Here is a 14,461-nt window from a genome sequence, read left to right on the forward strand (position 1 = left end):
AGTGTGTGTCTATATAAAAAAAAATATATATATATATATATATATATATATATATATATATATATTATCATAATTTCAAAGTTTGCTTTTTTATTTCTTTGTAATGGTTGTATTTATTTATTGTTTATTATCAGAATTGCTTACAGGGGTTTGTTATTAATTGTCTGTTCACATTTATTATAAGCAATGTATATAATAATGTTTATATTATCAGAATTTTAAAGGTTTGCCCTCTTATTTCTTTTGAATATTTAAACGTTTACATCAGAATGGCAATCTTTTGCTTACAGGGGTTTGTTAATAATTGTCTCTTCACATTCATTTAATGCAATCTATGTTATTGTTTATTATAGTTATCATAATTCCAAGGTTTGCATTATTTATTTATTTATTTATTAGAATGGCACTCTTTTACTTTGCAGGGTTTGTTAATAATATATGCAATATATTATTTCTTATATCCATAATTCTAAAGTTTGCACTTTTATTTTTATTTTTTATTTTTTTTTACATCAGAATTGCACACTTTTATTTACATGGGTTTGTTATTAATTGTCTGTTCACATTAATTTAAAGCAATATATAATTGTTTATATCACCAAAAGGTCAATATTTACTCTTTTATTTCATTTGAATATTTTAATTTTACAACAGAATGACACTCTTTTGCTTACAGGGGTTTGTTATTAATGTAGTTTTCTGTGCAAATTTGTTTAATAGACGGATCTCCATAAGGAATAGATGATCAAATAAAAAAAATATTTGCCCATTTTGTCTAGCAATATTTAGGCTACCAAAACTCTTGTCGATGGATAATGCGCGGTTTCATTTTTTAAACGGTATTACTTAATTTCTAGTGTAAAAAGTGTTTTATTTAATTAAAGTCTGTGTAAAGCAATATTAAATAATATAAAATGTGTTCTGAGTTTGTCACACCACAGAAAAATGCTTTTAAACACCCAGCCAAATTTGAATGATAAAAAAGGTATCAAAATCTTTTTCACATTTCCGGGTTTCTCAGCAGCGGAAGTCGTCATAGTCGGGTAAACTTCAGTGAATGGGAGACTACCACAAATATATTTTTGCATTCCCATTTGCTCAAATAGCAAAAGAAAAACTCCACGATAGTGTTTTCATGACTTTCAAAAAAGGACAGAAAATAGAGAGAGACTGATAACAGCAATCAGTAGAGAACCATGTCAAATGTACCTTTATAGATGTCTAACATGTGCATGCAAATACACCTTTGTTAAGCCCCACCTTAAACATTTCATTAACCAACCCTACCTTGGAAACGGTTGTCTTCCACTATTTTGTCTCAGAATTGTATAATAAAGTTCCTGAATATGGTTAATTTTAAACTGCCTTATACCCAAGTAATTCAAAATAAAAATGTAGCTGGTGCAGGTGTAAAAGTGACATAAGTTGTGCAGAGAACACTCAATACACACAATGTAATATACTAATCAATATCATCAGTACATGTTAATACAGTACAGTTAAACTTGTATTCCCTGGTAATCTATTTAAAATCAGCCTTCACCTTTTTGACTGGGTCTGTCTTGATTCTAAAGCATTATTCTTGTCCACCACTCGTTTATTTTTATTATTTCTCATGTTTTTGGTGTATACTTACATTGCTCTTCACGTCTTTTCAAAATATAAATAAATTCAGACGAGCAGTTTGCGGTTCTCTTTATTGAACACTACACTCCAGTTTATCCGTTTTGCGGCTTGATTTAAATTCACACAGTGCTACATACATTCATTCAAAGGTCAGGGAGACCTTATATGAATGTATCCAGATATTATTTAATAACCTCTGCAGTAATTAATCCAGTAGCTTTTCTCTCCGTGACAACAAATTTGCAGACTACTGTTGTTAGCAGTTATCAGGAGACTCCTGAGGTATGGAGGATGAAACCTGCAAAAACAATAAATAAATAAATACACAAATAAATAAATATGCAAATAAATAAATAAATGTGTGTATAAATACACAAATTCTTGTTTAAATACATATATAAATAATTAAACATGTGACTAAAGTAGGCAAATAAATAAAATAAATTGGTGGGCAAATGGAAAATGTTTAAGGAAATGCTAAACTCATCCTAACTATTTTCCTTTGATCACTCATTTATTTCTGAATGTAGTTCCACATTTTTTTCCCTCTGCGCAGCATGCTAATGAGAAGGTGTCAACCATGGACTTGGTTGGGTCTTGTGATAGCTGGGGGCGCGGCTTTCCCGCTGACAGGAGATGCATGGTGTTAATCCAGTATGGCCTACGTAAAGTCACTTTTTCCGTTCAACAGAGCAAGATACATAAAAAACTGAGCAAACGCTCAAGCGCGTCACACACGATCCGCCTACTCTTGCATAATTTACACCCTCTCATTAGCATGTTGCGCAGAGGGAACAAAATGTGGAACTACATTCAGAAATAAATGAGTGATCAAAGGAAAATAGTTAGGATGAGTTTAGCATTTCCTTAAACATTTTCCATTTGCCCACCAATTTATTTTATTTATTGCCTACTTTCATCACGTTTAAATATTCATTTATGTATTTAAACAAGAATACGTGTATTTATGCACACATTTATTTATTTGTGCATTTATTTATTTATTGTTTTTGCAGGTTTCATGCACACATTTATTTATTTATTTATTTGTGTATTTATTCATTTATTGTTTTTGCAGGTTTCGTCCTCCATACTGAGGAGTGGAGCTGAGTAAATTAAATCTCACGCCACACAACAGCAGATTCGACTACAATGCAGATATCTTAAAATATCATTAATTTGTGACTAGTCGATACTGAATTAGAGATATCTCTAATTACCTTTGCGTATATGTTGCGCATCTATTGAAGATATCCGAGTCATTACACGAAACCGGTACGATTTGGACTTGCACATTTTTAGATTTTTTTTCCCAAAATGTATTACTTTTCTGAACACCCCACAACATTACTGACATATTTTACTCCCAACACCATATTTTCCCACCTCAGACATCAAATCCCTATTATTATTGGTCATTATTTTAAGATATGGGCACTAGTAGTCTTCAACCCCGTTATGGACACTACAGAAGCTCTCTGAATATGACTATAAAATTTATTTGTATTGAAATCAACATTTTCCTATTAATCAGATGTCCCTCACACTAATTCAGTATTTGCAAATAAAAAAGTTACATAAAATCTGTCCTCATGATGACAACCTCGTCATTTTTGATCAAAGAAGTGGCTTAACTTCAGAATTTGAACTAAAATCAGTATTCAGACTGAGCTCAACAAAAATTAAATTACTTTTTTAATAAACTTTAAAAAATAATGAATAAAAATGTAGGTGTGACAGGGTTGAAGATGGTAACGGGGTTGAAGAGACAAATGCAGCTTAACATATACATAGTTGTTTTTTTACTCAAATTTACTGTAAGATTTTCTAAAAACACTGTATTTCATTATGTAACCAAAAAAGACAACAGATATAAATTGCAATTGAACTGAGTTTTATTAACCCGACTGCAGGAAGAACAACAATTACATAGTATACATTAGAACATTATAAACAGGGGTGCAGATACTTTTTTCAGCCTGGTTCTCATATGAGAAACTGGAGATTTGGTTTGGTCCTCACACGGCGGCACATGGTGTGACCCATCAAATATAACTATAAAAAATAAATTAATAATAATGATAATATTATTGCACTTTATTTCGTTTTTTTAAATAAAATAATAAACTAAATAATAAAGTGTGATAATACTATTTAAAAATAAAAAGGGAGAATTAAATACAAATACAATTATTTTATAGTAAACTTAAAAATAAAATGCTAATATTTTTATTATTATTTTAATTTGAACCTTAATTATTATTATTATTTTTAATTTGAATTATTTTAATTTTTAATTTTCAAACTTAAAATCAGCAAGCTTTTATTTTGGCGGGTTGCTGGCAAGCAAGTATATGCGCTTCCGGGTTTAGCGCTGCCGATTGTAGAGCGTCAGTGAATGAAATGTCAGTTTTGCATGGTGCTTTGAAAACGTTAGCCTAGATTTATGCTTTCAGTTTGAATAGAAATCTTATACAGTACAGTTTGTCGATCTAAAATGGTAATTGTGCATTAACAGCTGTCAACCACGGCTGCGTTGCCGTTTCCCAAAAGCATTGTAAGCCTAAATTGATCGTAGCTCCATATAGGTGGCAATGGGTCTACGATGTACTTAGGCTTACGATTATTTTGGGAAACACAGCCCATGTCAGTACGCAAACGCGCGCTCTGCACTCATTTACACAGCGCATTTCTTATTTTGGTCGCGCATGCGGACCACTTATGTGCACCCCTGATTATAAACCGACTGAATAGGTAATCAAAATAAAACATATAACTTGTGTGGCCGCTTCGTGACATTCAATATCTGGCCCACATCTCTTTCAAGATCTCCACATGGCGCTTTGTCACAGGCTGATTTTATGTACATCCTCAAACAGGTAGGCTACCAGAGGATATCATCCCGAGCCGGCCAGAAGAATCGGTTTGGCCCAACACAATGCATACATTTCACATGCACATGTGTTTCATCTGTGCTAAAGATGATGCCTGGATACAGCTCTTGATCATATCTGAGCATGCACCACTGCCCAACCAGCTCTGGACTTCCCCACTGGATTTCCTTTTCTGGCTGTGGCTGTGGATTGCCTTCACTGGCTGGCTGTGGCACAGCAGTTGGTACCTTCTGGCCAAAACTGCAACAATGTGTGTTGAAGCACTTGCAGTTAAACTGCTGCCGTGTTGTGCACATGCAGCTGACATCACGGTGTATCAGTTCTCCTGGAGCCAGAGAGAGTAATCAACTGGTGGATTCTCATTGTTCCTGGGAATGCTGGTATTTGCTTTGGCATTTTCTCCATTGCACTCTCAACATCCTCACTCTTTACAAAGAACAGTTTCACTGTTGTGTTTGTCTCGGTCAAGGCCTTGAACAGTTCGTGTGCATCCGGGATATCACGTCCCTTTGCCACCATCATGTCAGCGGTTCTTTTTAAGGCTCCCACGACGCCATCCGGGGCTCCTTTGCCGTTGACTGGCCTCAAAAAAATTCCAAGAGCCAGCCTTGAATCCTCTTCAGTCTAATTCTGTGCTAAAAAGAAAGAAGTTGCCTCGTTGTCTGTACAGGGGCCATTGCTAAAAAAGTGCAGCACAGACACTTGTGGGTGTGTGGCCTGAAGGTAATCCAGCACTGGATTGAGGTGTTGCCATACTGCTGGAGGGCCTTTATGTCTGCAGGGAGAGATAGTGCTGAAGCACACAGGCTCTGGTTTTCCACCGACATACAACACCCCTGTATGCAGAGTGGCCTGGTGGGGTGAAGCCCCAAAGTGGACTGCTTGGATCTGGGAGCTGTATTTGCAGCAGTAATTTTCTGAAAAGTCAATATGTATCAAGGCCTTTTCCCCTGACATGTTCTTCTTCAGCTCGCGGCAGAAGGCAAACTGCTGCTTGAAGTTGAAGTGATGCTGTTTGAACCGCTGTAGGTAGGTGTGGAACAGCTCAGTGAGGTTCTTCTGTGTGCCCTCCACAGATTTCTTGATGGTGACCTTGACAGTTGACCTCTCTTCTCCCTCTTTCTTTTTACCCATCTCCTTATCTTCTGTTACCCACTGGGTGAAAGATACTTTTGTCGTACTGCTATATGTACCGGAAATTGGGACACTCTTGTCCTTGCAGTGTACACACTCTCCATACATACGCTCTTGTTGGATGAGTTGCAGCATACCTTCTCTACCAATTTTTAGAGATTGTTAGTCTCAATAAGTTTCAGCTGATTGAGCTTCTCAGCCACGAAGCTCAGATTTTCATGCAACTTACACATGCATGTGTCTCGTTCTGAGATCTTTGGATTAACAACCCAAAAAGGTCGAAGATGGCAAAACAGAGAATATGAGATCTTTTCATCAGAGTTCTCTGGTAAAAATCTTCTGTGAAGATTTTTTAGTGTATCCACCAGGAACCTTTTCTGCATCTTGACTTTGTTCCATGTGAGTGTTTGTTTGGTCCCTGTTGTGATCCTACTGACATCTTCTCTAATATAGAACGTTTTCACTTTGTTGAATTCATCAGTGAACCTGTTGGTCTTCTTCCTTTCAAAGTTAAGACTCTCCTTATGTTGCAAACGCTTACTTGAAAAGCCAAGGGAATCCTCGGCAAATCTCTGTAACCTGTATTTTTTGACAATTCTCCCTGTTGTCACTTTTGCAATTAGTTGTCTTTCCCTTTGTTTGGTGGTCTGCTGATATTTGTTACTGATGTCTATAATCAGTGATTGGTGATACAGCAACGTCTTCCTGATTCTGGGGTTTACAGGGCAATTTGCTGTTAGCTCTTTTACCTTTGACCGTGGTGAATCGGAATGCTTCTTTAAACGTTGGCACCTTTTTTTGTATTTTTCTGTCTGTTTTCTTTGTTTGTTCAGTCTTTCCTGAAGTTGTTCTATTTTCTTCTTCAGCCTGTATCTTTCTTTTCTTATTTTTTCTTCCCCTCCACATGTTGCCTACAAACACAATCAATAGTCAGTAATGACGAGAAATTGATATGATAGAACAAAGGGGAAAGAACACAGGGAAAAGGATGAAAGGTATCAGGGCTCTGTAGATGGGAAAAAGTTATTGAAAAAAGGAATCTGGTTGATGGCTGCCAAAACGGCGAGCAGCCATCAATCAGATGGTCTTTCAGTCAGTAAACTACCACATACAACCTAAACAACTAAAAGAGCTTTCATTAACTACACTTTTAATTTTCTAACACTCAGCCTAGTCATTTTCTTACACTCTTAACTGCTCATCGCTCTACCTTGAAGATCCTGGACATGGATACTGCTCTGGGGCATGATCTGGACTTTGTGGAGGAGTGGTTAGTTCCTCAGTGCTTCTCTCCTCTCCTTGCTGCTCTCCACTTTCTACACTTCAGCCGCTGTTGTCTTTCACTTAACTCATTGATTCCTTTCTTTTTCCCTGTGTCTACATTTTTTCTCCATCTTTGGCGTTTTCTGCAGGTATTTCTCCCTTTTTTCAGGATCAGCATTTAGGCGCGCACAATACTGCCTCTGCCTTTCTGCCGCTGTTTTCAGAGCCATCACAGACTCATAGATGTCTGTAGATGTTCAAATTGATATCATTAAATCAACATTCTTTCAGAGCAATTTACTTAACACTGAGATGTGAAAATCTAGGCAGAACACACATGCATACACACACACACACACAGTTTTAACATGGACATAACTTATGCATGTGGTATAAGACTCTTGATCAAATATAACAATTCATTTAAATTACTGGATAATTTCAGAACCAAGGTGTTAAAACACAACCCCGACACAATCTCACAACCCCGTTATGATCAAATAAGTAACGGGGTTGTGATTTTTTGCTCAAAATGGCCACTGTTCTAAATGTAGTGAATAACGGGAGCACATGGCATGCATGATATTAAGAAATCATGAATATTGTTAAAATAACAAAGATCATTTTCACAAGTAATAGTTTTCTATCTTTATTTGATGAAACAGGGTTGAGTCGTTAGGCTTGACAATTATAACATCAAAATATTAATGTTATAGTTATAAAAGAAGGTGGTAACTTGCCTGGATCTGCTCACAATGTTGACCAGAAGACTTATATGATGTCACTTCCTGTTAATGATGTCACATAATGATCAGTTCATTATTTTTATGGGGGGAGAATGATTTGTGTAACGGGGTTGAGGGGTTACTGAGGTACAGAACTAAATAATATGATTTTAATGAATAATCATGAATTTACTTAGAAAAAAATCATTACCAGCAAAAAAGCACAGATAGATATTTATAAGAATGGCAAAATGTATGGATTTTTTTCTAATTTAATTATTCATATCCCAAATATACAAATAGTCTCAGTTAGCTTAACGCGGTACACATAGCAAGGTTTTTTTTTTTTAAATAATATAATAAATATAATAATATAATACATAAAAAGAAAACAGATAGAATAGAAAAAGAATAGAGCAAGTTTTTTTTGTTTGTTTTTAAGAAAACAAGCAGCAAATGAATAGAGTGCAAGTCTAAAAGGGACAAGTGTTTTTATTTTTGTTTTTTTAAGAATAGAATTAGAATAGAGAGTGCTAGAGTTAGAGGATCAAATAAAGATGGAAGAGATGTTTTTAGCCGATTCTTGAAGATGGTTAAGGATGGCAAGGTTGAGTTGAAGGTGATGGTCCTTCATCCAGCAAGAAATGTCTGTTAGACAAGCTGAGATGCGAGCAGCTGTCGTCGGATCATCAGGATGGAATGAGAGGTAGAGTTGAATGTCATAAGCATAGCAGTGGTATGAAAAGAATGAGAATGGCAAAATGTATGGACTTTTTTCTAATTTAATTATTCATATCCCAAGTACACTTTCATAGAAGGCCATGAGGGACATGACAAAATAGGTGGTGTCAACAGGGAAAAAACAAGATAATTTCTAATATAAAGATAAAATGTATGCCACGTTTTTAAACCTTATTAAAGGAGACATTAATACAAAAAGCTTTTAAAAATAGATTTTGGTGACCCAATAGATAAAATACACTTAAAAATGTCAGAGGGACTCAAATCGTACCGGTTTCGTGGAATGACTCACCTATGAAGTAATTACAGAAATGGAGTTTTGACTATTAATAAATTATTTAGAAATATCTCTAATCAGATTTCTTACTAGCCCAATTATAATTGCAGATATATTTAATTACTACTCAGACTAGTCAAATTATGTCTTGTCAAAATACAATTGTAACCATCCAAAATATATTTATGGATAGTCAAACCATAGTTCATGTCAATTCCGCCTGCCATAATGGTACAAGTCCTTGTGTAAATTGAAAGATGTGCCAGATTCTCTCTTCTGTAAGGACCTTTGATGTAGAGCTCTTGTTTTCCCCTTTGCGTTTCATCATTCTATCCGAAGCATCCATGCGCAAGATGACTTGGTTAACAGCTTCAATTAAACAAACCGAAACAACAAGCGACTAAACAAAATGAAAATAATGACTAATGCATAATCAAACGATATTTTACGACCAGGTTTAATTTTTAGGTTAAAACTAGGGAAAGGAAAGCATAAACGCCTCAGCCATCTGGCGCAACCCCCGCCGGAGACACACTCTTCCATCCCTTCATGGTCCAGTTCTGACGCTCCACGTGCCCGTTTGTCGGCGCTTTCGGCGGCTGACAGGAGTTACGGGCACCGTAGTTTGCAAACTGCAAAAATATGCAGCAAACTGCGATGCACTCTGTATTCTGACACCTTTCTATCATGGTCAACGTTAAGCTTTTCAGCAATTTGAGCTACAGTAGCTCGTCTGTTTGACTGGACCAGACGGTCTAGCCTTTGCTCCCCGCATTCATCAATGAGCCTCGGCCGCCCGTGACCCTGTCGTCGTTTCACCGGCTGTCCTTCCTTGCACCACTTTTGATAGATACCGACCACAGCAGACCGGGCACACCCCACAAGAGCTGCAGTTTTGGAGATGCTCTGACTCAGTCGTCTAGCCATCACTATTTGGCCCTTGTCAAACTCGCTCAAATCCTTACGCTTGCCCATTTTTATTAATATTTAAGCTACGTCATATCACGGTGCATTAATCGAAATAATAATAATAATAATAATAATAATAATAATAATAATAAGCCTTCTTCTTCTTTGGATTTAATGGCGGTTGGCAAACCAGCTTTGGTGCATTTCCGCCACCTACTGGGGTGGAGTGTGAAGCGTAAACGACGGAAATGAAAGGGGTCATATGATGCTGCTAAAAATAACATTATTTTGTGTATTTGGTGTAATGATATGTGTTTATGCGGTTTAAAGTGAAAAAAAATACATTATTTTCCACATACTGTACTTTATTGTTTCTCCTCTATGCCCCGCCTTTTTGAAACGCGTCGATTTTTACAAAGCTATGACGAAGCGGATATCGTCCTCTTTTGGAAGGCCAAACAAAGTAGTTTCTCTTTCACAACGAAGCACACAGCGTCTTCAGGACATGGCGGCAGCGGCAACAACAATACTACAGCGAGAATAAAAGTTACGCCTTCTTTCTTTGCGTGAACATTTGGGCGGCGTTATGCAAATCTTCCCACATCGTGACGTAGACATGTGGGGGCGTGTTAGAACGAGCCGTTTTAGGTAGGCGTGGTTGACTCTTAACTTTTATAAAGAATATCTCTTTGGATTTGAGACTTTAGTCTTTGCAACTTTACAGATCTTCTTTATGCACCAAGAGCTTGTAACACTCCGAAGAGAAAGGAAAAATTGAAATTGCATCATATGATGCCTTTAATTTTTTTTTCTCTAGGAAAAAAAAATTATTCTAATCTAATCAAACCAGTTTTCTTTTGATAATCTAATAACGCTTTAGTCACTGTTAAATTACCATCCAGCAAGCTCTTCAATGTTAACTTTTTTTATTCCTACAGTCTTAACTTCCTCTATGAGCTGAAATCTTTCTTCATTATAGGCTAATCATCACATTTGAGAAGAACACGTTCAGCTGTTTCTGGAATTCCACATTTGCTGCACAATCCTTTATTGTGTTTACCGATTTTAAAAAGTTATTAATTCAATGCAGTGTGCCGTGAAGTCGTGATAATATTGTATCATCCCTTCCAGTGTTGGGTGTAACGCGTTACTAAGTAATGTAAAGTAAAGTAAGGGATTACTGTTCATTTTTAGGTAATTTAATTACAGTTACTTATAAAGTATTTGCGTTATATACTGTAAATAATTTCAACAGTTCTAAAATCATTATTGAATTTGAAATCTAAATTTATAGCCTAAAGGTAAAATTGAATGCAGCGTCTTTAACCCTCTGCGCGCCGACCCCTTCACTTGCAGTTTTTCCTGATAAGAGAGAAAAGGACTTAAAATACCCAGATACAGATACGACTAAAATCAATCGAATCTATAAATGGTATACTTTTATTTGTGTACACTGACAATAACAACAAAACATTGTGCTTTTGTAAAATAAACAAAACAAACAGGGTGTGCTTTCTGCTGTTTTGTTCTCTGTGAACTTCTTTCTGAAATGCATCACAAAAACGAACCGAAACTCAGCGAATACTTCACACACAGACGTGAGAAATATGTCTATAGAAAACTTGAAGTGTCTATTTTTAAATGAACTAATTCAAATCGAAAACGAATAATGAACCAATTCAAATCGAAAACGAATATTCTCTGATTGTGTAATTCGTATGAAACTAAAGCGAGGTACAGTCTTTCCAGTCTCAGAGCTCATTATCTGCAGCTATACCTGCGCGCTAACGCCCTCATCACCTAGATACAAGAAAAATAGATAACAAAAAAAAAAAAAATCACGATTCATCTACTTGTCATTGTTTGTGGAAGAAGACTTGAGGAATAAGCCGGAATTTACCTCAGTGCGATCTGACTTTATTCAGTGGAGGAGATCATTTGTTACATTAATGTGTTCTTTTTTTAGGCTACATAAGCTTGTACGCATTTTACTAGTTGCGCATTTCCTATCTTGCCAAACTGAAATGTGTGAGAGTAAAATATGCTGAAATATGATATGCTATGATATGTTGTACACAGTATGTCAGTGTGTATGAAATATGGTACTAATTGCTCTGAAACGTTTAATGCTTACAGCTTGAAGTTGATACATGTCCCCCTGGTTTCACAGACAAGGCTGAAGTCTAGTCCCAAACTAAAATACATTTCTGAACTGTTTTAACTGAAATAAACTTGCACTGACATACCTTAAAATATGTCAGTTCCATTGTTTTATCTCAAGATGCACCAGTAATGTTTTCTTCTGGCACATTTATAAAAGTTACTTAAAAATTTACGTTTTTTTTTGTTATTAGTTGTTTGTTAACTAAAGAAGGTTACATTTTTTTATTAAAATGCTTAAGTATTACAGTTGTTTTAAAGCTAAAAGGCTAAACTATTCCATGTTTAACTCAAACTGAAAGAATTAAGAGTTTCATTTCAAGGTTTATAGAGATTTTATGAAGTAATTAACGATTAAAATGATTAAGTTACTTATTGAGTAATTAAGTTACTTTTCAGACAGAGTAATTATAAAAAGTAATTTAAATACAATATTGATGATGTAATTAGTAATAATTAATTAATTAATTTTTAAAAGTAACTTACCCAACACTGATCCCTTCTTTTGCCGCAAACCTGTCTCACACTTCCTACCTCGTTATTTATTTCATATAAATATCTTCCCTTTTCTTCCTGTGTCCATAACTCTTGCCATCTTTTCTTAATTACCTTTTAATTAAACCCTTCATTTCAGCTTTCCCCAGAGAGACATTAACATTAGGGGGAAGTCGTGGCCTAATGGTTAGAGAGTCTGACTTGTAACCCAAAGGTTGCGGGTTTGAGTCTCGTACTGGCAGGGATTGTAGGTGGGGGGAGTGAATGTACAGCGCTCTCTCCCACCTTCAATACCACGACTGAGATGCCCTTGAGCAAGGCACCGAACCCCCAACTGCTCCCCGGGTGCCACAGCATAAACGGCTGCCCACTGCTCTGGGTGTGTGTTCACGGTGGGTGTGTGTTCACTGCTGTGTGTGTGCACTTTGGATGGGTTAAATGCAGAGCACTAATTCCTAGTATGGGTCACCATACTTGGCCACATGTCACTTCACTTTTTTTTAAAACATTTATTCAAAGTAGAGCATAATATAGGGTTTCTGTGCATTCTAAAATATCCTTTAATGTTATGATATTAATTTCCATATTTTGTCATTTATTAACAAGCTGTTTCCTTTCTCTTTTATATGCCTCACAATGCAGAATCACATGTTCAGCTGTTTCTGGCATTCCACATTGAGTGCGGCAATCTGACTCGCTTTGCCCTATGATGTTCAGGGAAGAATTTAGATCCTTTTCTACTAATTTTACAGTGCGAATAGAGATCAAACATTGGTATTTGGAGCAGCCAAGGAGGTATTACTACCGTAGGACTTATTTTGATGTTATCCATTCCTGTTTTCTTGGCATGTACATCAGCCTTCCATCCAAAACTACTGTAATTTAAATACTGATGCTCCCAGCATTTTTTCCAACACTTCTTTAACCGGATGGGTATCTATGTGCCCCAATTCACACGCTACTCAACTGCTTAGACGTCACTTGAAGTGAAGACAGCTCTGATTGGTTTTTCTGCAACTGTATGTCATATCCAATAAGTGCTACGTAATGTGTAATTATTATGCTTTAAACATACCAATACACACACACACAGAGATTTTTATTTACTAATGTGAAATAATAAATTGTGCAATATTACAGCAAAATACGTTTAAAAGCTGCATAGATGCTATTCAAAGAAATAATAAAGTAATTAAGAAGTATTTAAAAAAAAGTAATTCCAACCTGTGAATTCACGTTTTCACAATTTTTACATTGCATAATAATGTCCCCCCCCCCCATTTTTTTTAAATTACTTAGAGGTTGTTGTATGGGTCACCATACTTGGCCACATGTCACTTCACTTTTTTTTAAAACATTTATTCTTGAATACTTTAAAGCCTTTTTTGCCAACTCGTCGGCTATTTCATTTCCCACAATCCCCACATGTGTTGGAATCCACAAAACGGAGATAGGTGTTAAGTTCTGAGTCTGGAGGGTTTCTATTAGAATGTCCTGTCTTGAGTAAGATTTTCCATTTTTTTAGACTAACAAGGCTTGATAAAGAATCAGAGCAAATAACAACTTGATGCAAATGAACCTCTTCCACCCACTGAAGGACCAGATGAATTGCAATCAGTTCTGAGGAGTGAACAGATAAAAAGTTAGATGTTCTTTTACTTATTTTAAAGTCCAGCTCTGGAATGACTACTGCTGCAGCTGTATTCCCAGATTCTGGATCTTTTGAACCATATATTTGAGTACAGTAATGATACTCTCGATCTAAATACTGTCTCACCAACAAATCTTTTGACACCTTTCTTTGATGATTCATTTCCAGTAATTGCAGCTCAACTAATGGCATCTGGAATAACCAGGGAGATATAGCTGCTTTTGCCCTGTTGGACTAATTTAGTAATCAAATAAATTGTGCAATATTACAGCAAAATACGTTTAAAAGCTGCATAGATGCTATTCAAAGAAATAATAAAGTAATTAAGAAGTATTTAAAAAAAAGTAATTCCAACCTGTGAATTCACGTTTTCACAATTTTTACATTGCATAATAATGTCCCCCCCCCCCATTTTTTTTAAATTACTTAGAGGTTGTTTTAAGACTTTTTATAATTAAAGAATATGTAGTTTTGATGCAATAAATATGTAGTTTTAATATTAAATTAATAAATTAATAATAATATATTGTTAGTGAAATGTTACGTTATATGTATGGTGGATGAAGTAGACACTAAAAAACTGTTT

Source organism: Sinocyclocheilus anshuiensis, unplaced genomic scaffold (assembly GCF_001515605.1).
Source record: "Sinocyclocheilus anshuiensis isolate Anshui unplaced genomic scaffold, SAMN03320099.WGS_v1.1 scaffold2161, whole genome shotgun sequence".
Taxonomy (NCBI): Eukaryota; Metazoa; Chordata; class Actinopteri; order Cypriniformes; family Cyprinidae; genus Sinocyclocheilus; species Sinocyclocheilus anshuiensis.